This window comes from Lagenorhynchus albirostris, chromosome 18 (assembly GCF_949774975.1).
Source record: "Lagenorhynchus albirostris chromosome 18, mLagAlb1.1, whole genome shotgun sequence".
In the NCBI taxonomy this organism is placed as follows: Eukaryota; Metazoa; Chordata; class Mammalia; order Artiodactyla; family Delphinidae; genus Lagenorhynchus; species Lagenorhynchus albirostris.
In genome coordinates this window covers 43,123,555-43,137,379 of record NC_083112.1, presented here as the reverse complement: position 1 = coordinate 43,137,379, position 13,825 = coordinate 43,123,555, and the positions used below count along the sequence as shown (strand labels likewise).

General features: G+C 32.7%; 1 pseudogene; it reads right to left on the bottom strand.

The window, feature by feature from the left end:
• Positions 1–1,711: 1,711 nt before the first annotated feature.
• On the bottom strand, positions 1,712–13,423 carry LOC132508715 (sperm-egg fusion protein Juno-like; annotated as a pseudogene).
• Positions 13,424–13,825: the final 402 nt, after the last annotated feature.

Sequence of the window (13,825 nt, the reverse complement as noted above, 5' to 3'; positions counted from 1 at the left end):
ACAAGGACAAACAGATTATATTGGAACTTACTACCCAATAGAAAATTTCACAGGGAAATCCTCAATTCTGACTGCATTTTTTGTTTGTTTTTTTTGGCTTTGCACACATCACCTTAATGACCAATGACAAAAATATATGTGATAGTTTAATCAGCACTAGCTCAAACAAGCCAAGCAGGAGCTTTAGGAACAAAATTTGAAATTCTGAATCATAACCACAGTTAAAATACTGGAGTCTTACCATTATATTGAAAAATATTTGCTAAACTTAATATGTGCATTATTGGGAGCTCTATTCCAAGACTAGTCCTGACTGATAGTTAGTATTGAAAGAAAATAAAATAATTTTCGAGGGATTGAACATGTTTTTAAGTTGATAGGACCCCACACATATCAACAAAGCTGGGAGAGGTTGTGGACACTCACCAAAAAGAACTAACGATTATTTTACCCTTTATGAAATCTAATACTTTAAAGATCAGTGGCCAGAAATGCTAGCGGTCTGCTAGTGGTCTTAAGTCCAAACATGAATTTAGGTATAAAGTTATTGTTGTTTAAATTTTTTTATTACTTTCAATCAAAGAAAATTTAATAATTTTATACAAGTCAAAAAATAAATGTTAAAATTAGCAATATTAATTCAGTGAAAAATGTCTAGTTTGAGAACATTAAATTACTGCATGAAAAATAAATCTGATATAATTGACAGTCGGGACACAGCTTCTTTTGAGTTTATCATGACTAAAGCTATGCCTTATGATGGTTCAAGACTTCCCCAATACTTTAAGTAAGAAATACCAGTATCATGAAACTTTCTTTTGGAAAAAACAATGCGATTGTTTTTGGTCCTCCTTGACCAGAATAAATCTTTACTTATTTATTTGCCATTTCTTTTTTAATACCTGATACTGTTCCAGATGACTATTTTTATTGATTGATTGATTGATTTTTGTCTGCATTAGGTCTTCATTGCTGCACGTGGGCTTTTCTCTAGTTGCAGCCTGGGGGGGGGGCTACTCTTTGTTGCAGTGTGCAGGCTTCTCATTGTGGTGGCTTCTCTTGTTGTTGAGCACGGGCTCTAGGCATGTGGGCTTCATTAGTTGTGGCATGCAGGCTCAGCAGTTGTGGTTCACAGGGTCTAGAATGCAGGCTCAGTAGTTGTGGCAGATGGGATTTGTTGCTCCACAGCATGTGGAATCTTCCCAGGACCAGGGCTTGAACCCATGTCCCCTGTAGTGGCAGGTGTATTCTTAACCACTGAGCCACCAGGGAAGTCTCCTCCATTTTTTAAAGTAATTAATTTATTTACTTATTTTAAGGTCACCTGCCATTTTATTGGAGGCACCATCATGGGACTAAAAGCCAGGGCTGTCACCATTAGCTCAGCCATGGAAAGAGGTGGGTGTATACTGGATGAGAAAGGGCTTAGCACCCTATATCATTGCCCCACCATCCCTAAAAGCAGGAGGAGGTGGGTCACCTTGGCATCTCCAGCCTGGGCTGCTCCCAGAGAGGGAAAAGCAGAGCAGAGCAGTGGAGGGGGTCTAGAATTCAATGTGCAAGACTCTGGTGTCAGCTCTTGTAACCTTAATGTCCCACCAAACCCCCAGCCTGTGCCTTTTAAGGAAGGGCCTGAGGAAGGAAGCTGCCATGGCTCAGGCTGGCCCATAGCTAGTGAGAGTGCAGGATTAAGTGGAAGAAGAAGAGGCTCTCAGGAGAAAAATGACAGGAACAGAGAGAAGACCATGAGAGGGTAGGAGAATTCCAAGAATGAGGCAGGAACAGCAAAGTGACAGGCCAAGGCCTTTTGGGGTTTCCCTGAGCAAGTTCAAACCACTTCTGGAGACACTTCTACTGTTCCCATGCTCAGGGCTCACCTTGAAGGAGTTGCTCCAAATCTTCTCACACAAGTCAGTGAGGGTGGGGAAGTAATGCGAGAAAGGGTAGCAGAGGGTCCTTGCAGGGCAGCGATTCTTCCTGACTCCAGTCCCAACCACCAATCCTGTCAGATTTGCAAATGTAGGATGTGCAGCATCAGCCCACCACCACTCATAGCCCTCCCAGTATAGTGGCTGTCCGAAATTCCTTCTTCATGCTGGATCCAAGGCCCCAGGTTCAGGGAGTAACATAGAAGCAGATGCCCTTGGTAAACTGCTTCTGGCAGCCTGGTTTCATCAATCTACAGTGAACCAAGCTGAGACTGTAGAGCCAGGACACATCCCAAAGCACTCCCAGCTTGTGTTGGCCATGCAGCAGGCATTCAGGGAGTAGATGTATGGAGGGAGAAGGAGAGGGAGAGAAAGAGGGGGAGGGAAGGAGAAGGGAAGGGGAAGGGGGAGGGGGAGGGGAAGGAAATCCTGCTTGTGTTTGATCTGGTGCAGGGTGCTCAGAGCTGCTCCTGGTCAATTCTACTTGACACCAATGCAATCCTAAACAGAAATGCAAATACAAGTATTGAAAGTATATGGAAGTATTATGTTTGTGAAACAGTTTTCTGGATGATGTAAAAACTACTTATTTCGAGGACTTCCTCTTCACCCCAAGACAGAGTTACAAGGAAACAACACAGAACTGGAAAAAAAAATGTGTATGTCAATAGTTTCAGACATTTGAAATGAGGCAGTGCAAAACAGTAAATATGAGAAAGGGGAAATAAAGTGAGCCCTAAAAGTGTCCCCACTAAATGCCTGAAGAGACTACTGGCAATGGCAATAGTGGAACCCAGGCAGACCTGCCTGTCACCCTGAGTTGAGAAGAAGGAACTGAGAGTCTGTAGAGACCAAGACAACTGGAGGTTTTAGGGAATAGTACAGGTGAGAAGTAAGTTGTACAGAAAGAGAGCTTCAGAGATCTGAATGCAACTTAGTACTGATCAACACAAGGGTTTGAGTAAAATACCTGAGGTCAGGAAAAGAACCACCTGAAACAGGTTCAAAGAAAAATTTTTCTACAGAGCAATTAATAATTTGTGTTCCACTAGCTAAGGTGGAAAAATGTTGTAAATCATGGGGTATTGAGTAGAATAATCAGAAAGCTGTTGTTTCATTGGTGAAATAAAATTAGTCCAAAACTATAGACTTACTCTAGATTATGTAAGGTTGAAACTACATGCAACTAAAACAATTGGATTGAAAACAACAAGAATATTTTTAGATATGTAAAAATATCTAGTGATCAACAAGGTAAAATTCAATGTGTCTGGCATTGCATCCAAAAATTACCAGGCAAGCAAAGGATAAAAATGTGACCCCAAATCAGGAGAAAATAAATCAAAAGAGACCAGAAATGATACCAATAGAAACCATATGCTGAATATCTCTCTCTGTCTCTCTGTCTCTCTGTCTCTGTCTCTGTCTCTCTCTCTCTCTCTATATATATATATATACATACATATACACACACACGTATTGTTAGTTTGCTTATTTTTATTTTTATATGGTTTGGCATATATACACATATATATGTGTGTGTGTGTGTGTGTGTGTGTGTGTATATACACACACACACAGATATATGCCATTGTTATACTTGATTTTTTACATAAATTATCGTTATAGCAGCATGCCTGTTTAAATGTCTTTTTCAATAATGAAGTTTGAAATGCTAAGTCTCTTTTTTAAATCTACCATTTAAAAATACTATCTATTGTATTGGGTTTTAGACATTCTTTTTATTGAAGTATAGTTGATATATAATGTTATATTAGTTCAGGTGTTCAGCATAGGGATTCAGTATTTTTACAGATTATACTACACAATAGGTTATTACAAGATATTTTTAACTCCCTGTACTATGCAATATATCCTTGTTGCTTATATATATTTTACATAGTAGCTCATATTTTTTAATGCTATACCCCTAATTTGCCTCACCTTCTTTGCTTTACCCTTTGTTAACAAGTTTTTTTTATATACCTGTGAGTCTATTTATGTTTACACATACACTCATTTGTATTATTTTTTTAGATTCCGTATATAAGTGACATCATACAGTATTTGTCTTCCTCTGTCTGACATTTCACTTAGTCTAATATTCTCTAGGTCCATCATGTTGCTGAAAACGACAAAATTTCATTCTTTTCTTCTGGCTGAGTAATATTCCTTTATATGTATATGGTTATATATATATATATATTCATATATATATATTTATATATATATATTCATATATATATATTTATATATATTCACATCTTCTTATGCCAGTCCTTCGTTGAGAGGGTACTTGGGTTGCTTCCATATCTTGGCTACTCTATTTAGATAGTGCTGCTATGAACACTGGGGAGCATATATTTTTTTGAGTTACTGTTTTCATTTTTCTTTGGATATATATCCAAGAGTGGAATTGCTGGATCATATCATAGTTAGATTTTTGGTTTTTTGAGGAAACTCCGTACTGTTTTTCATAGTGGCTGCACCAATTTACATTCCCACCCACGATGTACAAGTCTTCCCTTTTCTCCACATCCTCTCTAAAATTAGTTATTTGTAGACTTTTTAATGATAGCCATTCTGAAAGGTATGAGGTGATATCTCACGTTGACTTGATTTGCATTTCTCTAATAATTAGTGATGTTGAGTATCTTTTCATGTGCCTGTTATCCATCTGTATGTCTTTCTTGTAAAACTGTTTATTCACTTCTTCTGCCCATTTTTTGATTAAATTGGGGTTTTTTGATATTGATTTTTATGAGCTATTTGTATATTTTGGATATTGACCTCTTGTCAGTCACATCATTTGAAAATATTTTCTCCCATTCCCTAGGTCATCTTTTCATTTTATCAATGGTTTCCTTTCCTGTGCTTTGAAGTTTCATTAGTTTCCATTTGTTTATTTCTATTTTTATTTATTTTGCCTTAGGAAACTGATCCAAAAAATATTGCTATGATTTATATCAAAGCATGTTCTGCCTATGTTGTCTTCTGGGAGTTTTATGGTGTTATGTCTTATAGTTAGGTCTTTAAACTATTTTGAGTTTATTTTTGTATATGGTGTGAGGGAATGTTCTAATCTCATTGTTTTACATGTGGTTGTGCAGCTTTCTGAGCACCACTCCACTCCATTGTATATTCTTGCCTTCTTTGTCATAGATAAATTGACCATAGGTGCTCTCTATTCTGGGCTCTCTATTCTATTCCATTGATCTATGTATCTGTTTTTGTGCCAAACCATGCTGTTTTGATTACTGTAGCTTTGTAGCATAATCTGAAGTCTTAGAGGGTTATATCTCTAGCTTTGTTCTGTTTTCTCAAGATTGCTTTGGCAATTTGAAATCTATTGTCATTCCATCTGAATTTTAGGATTATTTGTTCTAGTTTTGTGAAAAGTGTCATGGGTATTTGATAGGGACTGAATTAAATATGTAGATTGCTTTGGATAATGTGGCCATTTTAAAAAACATGAATCCTTCCAATCCAAAGCATGGAGTATCTTTCCATTTCTTTGGATCTTCTTTAATTTCCTTCATTAATGTTTTATAATTTTTAGGGTGTAGGCTTTTCACCTCCTTAGTAAGGTTTATTCCTAGTATTGTATTCCTTCTGATGTAATTTTAAACAAGATTGGTTTCTTTTTAATTTTCTCTTTGTGAGATTTCATTATTCGTAAATAAAAACACAAGAGAATTCTGTATATGAATCGTGTGTCCTGAAACCTTTTTTTCTTGTCTGATTGCTGTGGCTAGGACTTCCAATACAATGTTAAATAGAAGTGGTGAGAGCGGGTATCCTTGTCTTTTTTATGAATTCAGCAGGAAGATTTTCATTGTTTTACCATTGAGTATGATGTTGGCTGTGGATTTGTTGTAAATGGCCTTTATTATGTTAAAATATATTCCCTCTATAACCACCTTGATGATAATTCTTATCATAAATGGATGTTGAATTTTTTCAAATGGTTTTCTACATCTATTGAGATGATCATGTGATTTTTATCCTTTGTTTTGTTAATGTGGTATATTATAATGATTGATTTGTGAATGTTGAACCATCCTTGTGACTCTGTAATAGATCCAACCTGATCATGGTGTATGATCTTTATCAAAAGGATATTGTTGCATTCAGTTTACTAATCTGCTAATCCTAAAATTGTTGAGGATTTTTGCATTTAAATTCATCAAATATTGGCCTGTAATTTTCGTTCTTTCAGTGTCCTTGCCTGGCTTTTGTAACAGGGTAATGGTGGCCTCATAGTATGAATTTGGGAGTGTTCCCTTCTCTTCAATTTTTGGAATAGTTTGAAAAGGATAGGTATTAGTTCTGCTTTATATGTTTGGTAGAATTCTCCTGTGAAGCTGTCCAGTCTTGGACTTTTGTTTGCTTGAAGTTTTTTGTTTTTTTAAATTACAAATTGAATTTCACTTCTAGTAATTAGTTTGTTCAAATTGTCTATTTCTTCTTAAATCAGTATGTTTCCAAAAATTTGTCCATTTCTTCTACGTTGTCAATTTGTTGTCATAGTTTGTTGTCATAGTTCATAGTATAATATATTAATATTTGTTGTCTTAGTTGTCATAGTTTGTTGTCATAGTTCATAGTATAATATATTAATAAGTTGTTCATAGTATTCTCTTATAATTTGTTCATAGTATTTGTTCATAAGTTGTTCATAGTATTGTCTTATGATTTTTGGTTGGTATCTCTGTGGTACCACTTGTTATTTCTTCTCTATCATTTCTTTTCTTGTTTATTTGGGACCTCTCTTTCTATCTTGGTGATCCTGGCTAAAGGTTTATTGATTTTCTTTATCATTTCAAGAAATGAGCTCTTGGTTTCTCTGACCTTTTCTATTTTTTTAATCTCTATTTTATTTATTTCCTCTCTGATCTTTCTTATTTCCTTCTTTCTGGTGAGGTTGGACTTTATTTGTTCTTTTTCTAGTTTTTTAGGTGGTAGTTTAGGTTGTTTATTTGAGATTTTTCTTGTTTCTTGAGTGCAACCTATATTGCTATAAACTTTCCTGATAGAACTGCTTTAACTGTGTTCATATATATATATGAGAAAGTTGTTTCCATTTTCATTTGTCTTGAAGTATTTTCTGATTCCCTTCTTCTTTTCTTTATTGATCTTTTTTTTTTTATGACCCTGTTGTTTAGTCTCCACTTGTTTTTCCTTTTCCCATTTCTCTTTTTGAAGTTGATTTCTAGTTTCACACCTTTGTGGTAAAAAAAAAAAAAAGGTTCATGTAATTTCTATCCTCCTGAATTTGTTGAGGTTTTTTTGTGATCTAGTATGTGTTCTGTCCTGGAGAATGTTCCATGTGCACTTTGCTGGACTTATGAACAACATGGAACTAAACGAACCTACTTTTGGAAAAGAACTCATTCATATATAGGGGAATTACTCTGTTTTCACAGAAGATACAGTGTATTTTGAATTGTTTACATAAAAAGGACACATTAAATATTTTCTGCTTTTTTTTTTTTTTTTTTTTGCAGTATGCAGGCCTGTCATTGTTGTGGCCTCTCCCATTGCAGAGCATAGGCTCCAGATGTGCAGGCTCAGCAACCATGGCTCATGCGCCTAGCCGCTCCGTGGCATGTGGGATCTTCCCGGACTGTGGCACGAACCTGTGTGCCCTGCATCAGCAGGTGGACTCTCAACCACTGCACCACCAGGGAAGCCCAGCTTTCTTTAATGATTAACTTTCATGGTTAGCCTAATGTAGTTAACCTAAATTATTGAAACTAATCACATTCTTTCCCAAGTAACATATTTTTCTTCAGTATGAAAGCTTCCATTTCATCTAACACATAATAATTGGTAATCTGTTCACAACTGACAATCTCATTCATAGGATAAATCCAACATTATCCACTTGAGAATACAGAACAGCAATGTGAGATACTTTGCACTGTTCTCTTTCTGTTCTCATATATTATAATTTACAGAGTCAACAATTATTTCTGTGCAATATTTTTTCTTCCCTGTTTCCAGTCAAATACTCACTGCCTGAGTCCAAAAACTTTTCATATTTAATATTAACCATAATAAATAATTTAATGATAAATTAATTAATACATATAATATTATAATAAAATAATAATACAATTACTATTAATTATATTATTAATGGTATGTTATATAGTTATATAATTGTCTAAATAGTTATATTATTGCATAATATAATTATATATAGTATAATTATATTATTATAATATAATACAAAATTATGTACAATATATTATATAATATATTTATAAATATATATTATATATATTATCATAATATTATAATATATAGTATATTATATTATACATCATGTAATACATAGTATGTTATATAATACAAATATATGTTTATAATATGACAATATTATGATAGTAAATATGTTATAATATGATAATATAACAATATAATATATAATATTTAATTTTATATATTAATATTTTCATATAAAATATTAGTCAATATTAATATGATTAATATATTATATTAATTATATAATATATATGATATATATAATAGACACATGATATATTATATATATTATATATAAAGTATATGATATAGTATATTATCACAATATTTTTATAGTTATATATTATATACATTATTATATCATTAAAATATTTACAATATATAATATATATATATATTGGGGAGGATGAAGTAGAAAAGAGTAGCTTTATTGCTTTGCCAGGCAAAGGGGGACACTACAGGCTCCTGTCTTGAATAACTATGTGTCTCCAAGATATATAATATATTATATATAATCATATATCATATATTACCATATATTATATGTTATATATCTTATAATAATGTGATATAATGCCAACTATATTATATTAAATAAGATATAGTTTATATTATTAATGTATGTATATAATATATATGTAATTATATTATATATAGATATAATGTAATTATAATATATAAATAAAGTATAGTATATATAATATATAATATATATATTAAAGTATAAAATATATATTATACTACACTATATGTGATATAATAATAATATCAAATAATATAACTATATTACTGTATATTATATTACATATTATGCTCTATATTATAAATAATGTCTTATGATTTTTATATAATATATATATTAAATATCATATTATGTATTACATGATATAAAACATATGTTATGTATGTTATTATCATATAATATGTAATATACAATACATATTATTTATACAATATAATTGTATATAAAACATGTAAAATATGCATTATATATTGTATAAATTATGTATACACTCTATATAATTTATACTATTAATATATAATATATTAATATCATATTATAATATTATTGTAATATTATATACAATAAATATTACATGTAATATATATTATATTTTACATTTTTATTATATATTATATATAATACAATATATAAAAATTATAATATATAACACAGCATTATTTATATTTTGTATATATTATAGTGTTGTGTAGATATAGTATATATATAGTATAATATAGTATATAAACATGGGTATATAGTATATGTATATTCATATATAGTATATACCTATGTATATATAGTATAATATATAGTATATATTATGTATAATATTGTATATATACAAAACTATATTTACTGTATGTAATGTATATATATACTCTATATATAGTATACATATTAACTGTATCTGATTTACAGTTTCAAATTATAACTCCTACAGCTGCTCAGAGCATACCGTTTTTAGAAAGCAAAAATGACAGAGAGACGATTGGATTTAGGATAAATTTTGGAAGTGGAATCAGTAGGACTTGCAGAGGAAATGGAATGTAAGATAAAAATAAAGGATACTGATGTTCTTATTCTGAGATACTGGTGAATTATATTACTATTTATTAGTTCAGATAAAAGTTGTCAATACCATTACTTTTACAGATTCAGAGTCAATAATGTAAATACAATAAAACAAAGATATTCTCACATATTCATTTACTGTGATCAACTTATAATTTCAGGGGTTATCTATAAAAATCATAAAACCATGAGACCAAGGAGCAACTAAAATTGCTCTAAGAAAATCATACTTGAAGAGTATAATCTGGGATCCAAATTATAATGTAGCTAGAAATTTTGGAGTGGATATACCTTCTATAATTCTCTAACCTTCTCCAATGAAAGGACAATAATAAATGCATTTGTGAGAAGAGCATCCGTATATTTGATAAATGCTACAGTGATTATAATGTGGATGATGCTGCTATCGAAATGGGCTTCCTGATTTCAAGGAGGATGTGGTTCTGTGGTGGCTTAGGCCCAGAATCAATACTGGGCCTAAGAATCAATCCCCAAAACAAAGAGGGTAAGGCTCCTTGATCACCAGTAGAGGCTGGAATGGTAAAGAAAATGTTTTTCTTGACAGGATTCTTTGATGGGGCTAACAGATTTTGAGGGAGTAGCACAAAAACATATAACTACATTTCTAGCATCTTTAATATCTGTATAATAAAAAATTCCAAGTTGTCCTGACTTGATCCTCCAGGTATACAAAATGGCTTTGTGAGGCTAGCTTCCTATCATGAAATGAATACAAACTATTCCACCATGCCACTGGCACAATCAGCAATATTACATTATCACACAATCAGCAATTACCTATAGTTATAGGTGATTCCAAATACGGTTTCCCATGTTCTGAAAACATAAAAAAGTCCCATAAACAAATGATTCAAAATTCCATTGGCCTACTTCTGCTATATTTCCATTACATCTTCAGCACACAACAACATGGAGTGTTCTTTGTGGAAGATGACCAAACAGGGGAAAACTTTATAGCAAATGAGTGCATAATATGTTAACACAAATCAGAATTTCAGAATTGGATTGCTCTGGAGTTACTGAGCCAGACTGAGAAGTGTTCCTGAAAGCCTGTTGAAAAGATAAATTCTCCCCATTAAAAGAGAAGCAACATGAGGATAAATTCTACTTTAATATATGGAAAGTGGCTAACGATATCATCAGCTAGTAAGCTATTATAAAGGATCAGAGTTGAAGGATTTGTGATAATAAAATTTGGGGAAAATGCAGATTAAAGAACTCAGAATGAGATCAGGATATAAAAATATTAGTGCCTCTCTGTTGGCTCACTAAAGGATTCCTACAGCAGAGGATTTAACTACAGGCAATCCTAAATGAGTGGGAAACTCTTTTTCTAGCCTCCCCAATGCTTGTTCAATATTTAAATTAATGACAGTTTGGTATGGTATTTGGTGAGTTAAGGATGGGCTTAAAACTTCTCAGTGATTTTCAGCTAGTATAAATGAGAGTGGGTGAAATAGTTGTGAGCTAATTTGGAGCTTACATTTTAGCTGGAAACACAGGCATTAAATATACAATTGTACACTTAAAATTGCAAATAAAAAAGTGTTATGAAAGAAATTTGTAGCAGACTAAGGGTAAATTTTAATTCATCTTTCAAGCATCTCTTCTTCTGTTACCTCGTCATTCATTAGTACTTAACACTTGCTGTTTTAACACGTATGTGTTTTCTTCCCCAAGCACACACATGCATAGGCACAATATTCACTTAGCATACCTTACATGTATGATTTATTTCATTTCAGTGTAGTTGTTGGTTTACTTGTCCTAACTCCCATAGAAGGCAAGAATTATATCTGGCTTAATTTTGAACTGCATGTCCCAGTGCATGCCACATAGTCAGTACTCAGGATACAGTTAATCAATATTCAGTTTGCTAAAGATTCAGTTCAACCGTCAGTTAATCCAGAAGACTTTTATAATCTCTATGATTCTCTCTAAAATGTCATATCTTAATTTAAAAACTCTATGGTTGTCTAATGTTTCATGACTTTGCTACTTCGTATTACTTTTGTCTTACTATTCACTGTGTTTTACATTTTACATGTGTTTCTTTTTCACATATACAAGCAATCACGTGCCAGTCTTCCAATTGGTCTATACATTTACTGGATCAGGGATAATTAATAACTACCTTTCACTGAATGTCTATTCTGAGAAAACAAAACCCCAAAGTTAATTAAATCCTAAAATCTCAAAGTCAGTGAAAGGCAGAGCCAATATTATGTCTGCCTGATTTCAAAGCCAAATTCTTTACTAAACAACACTGCCTTATTTTAGCTGCAAAATGCCTAAAATGTAAGGTTTAAACATTAGTTGTGGATTAATTGTTCACTCAGTTTCAACTCTCAGATGACTCAGAGTGCTCATTGAAATGGAAGAAGCAGGGGAACATCAGGCAAGGTTTTCCTTAAGAGGACAGATTCTGACCGTAGGTGGCTACGTCTTTTTGGTCAAATTAAAAGCTCTTGGGGTGCTTAAGTTGGCAGATGATTTCAAGCTACAAAAAAAAAAAAAAAAAAAAAGCTAAAACTTGCTAATAAAGTAAATATTTGTTTTAAGGAAAATTTATGTTTTTTAATGTTTATACTTTATATTTTTTATTCAGCTTAGCAGTTCTCATTTTTTAGAAACATTTTATGTTAAAACATATAAAATAAATATTTCAATATAAAACTAACTTATTACTGACTTAGATCCCAGTATGTCTTTTTCATCTTATTATAGACCACTTATGACACTAAAGTATCTTCATACCAAATATTGAAAAAATAAAATTTTTAAAAAGTAAACATTTTAAGAAATTTTGAGCATCAGGTTCTTTTTAAAAGGAAAAAAATCATTTTTCAAAGATGTATTTTTCTCTAAAGAGAAGTGAACACCATTTCCAAAGTACCAACTTCCTTGTAAGACAAATTTGCAGGAAGCTGTTTTTACCATGGTGACAAAATCTAGATGCAGATTACTTCATCAGAAGAAGGCAATTTTTCGTAAACAGTTGAGCTCAAAACACTCAGAGTATGCTACATTGGAAGTTATCATTATATATATATTTAGGAATTCATGAGCTAAGGTTAATTACAAAGAGTGTACTGGCTTTAAAAAGGTAGCTAAATTAATATTAAAAATGGTCAAATGCAGGGCCACTTAATCTGTGTGGCCCTGTTTCATTGCTGTTTTCTGGTGACACTATGTGACGCAGCCAAAAATGACCTCCAAGTTCCTACATATTGTTAAAAAATTCAACTGAGTAAATTTAAAGAAATAACTGGCTTTATTCAATGATTCATGAATTGGGCAACATCCTATCTAGCAAGTAGAAAGGAGCTCAGAAGAGCTATACAAAATGCAAGACTTTTACAGGCATAAAGGGGTGGGAAAGGGAAGTTTTTAGGAAAAAGTGGATTGTTTCAGGCAAGGTCACCTTCTCTGGGGGACAGAAGGAGTCTATTGGGTGGATTACCTCACTAGTGCTGACTGGGTCATTCCAGGTTGTTTGGTTAGAGGTTACATTTCTGGGAGAGGCAGAAAATGGAATTAGGTTAGGTACTCTTGGTTTGCTGATGAAGAGCTTAGGACAAGTGACTTCATTTTGGGGCTGTTGTCTCTTTTTCAACAGTTTCCCCATTTTGATTAGACTCTCAGCCTACCCAAGATGTGATCTAAATTTAAGGCATTACTACTACTCTCAGCTACCACTCTGTAGTTCTCACAGCTTTTACTGATCTTCTGTGTAATAATCACAGCTCATGATTTTATTTTTTTCTGAATTTCTGTGGTTTCACAGGTCATGACTTCAGGGTCACAATTTTTTAGTTGGTCATTTTTTTCACTCTTTTTCTGGCATGATAGTCTAGAGAGATTATTTGCTTGGTGAGTAGCGGCTGCAAACATGCATTTAAACCTTTTGAGAGAGTACAGTGCACCAGGGAGGCTACTATGACTATTATAAGCAGGATAACTCCCAATGTTTGGAGTGCACTTTACAGCCATGGTTCTCAAGACCCAAACCAATCAAAATAAAATAACT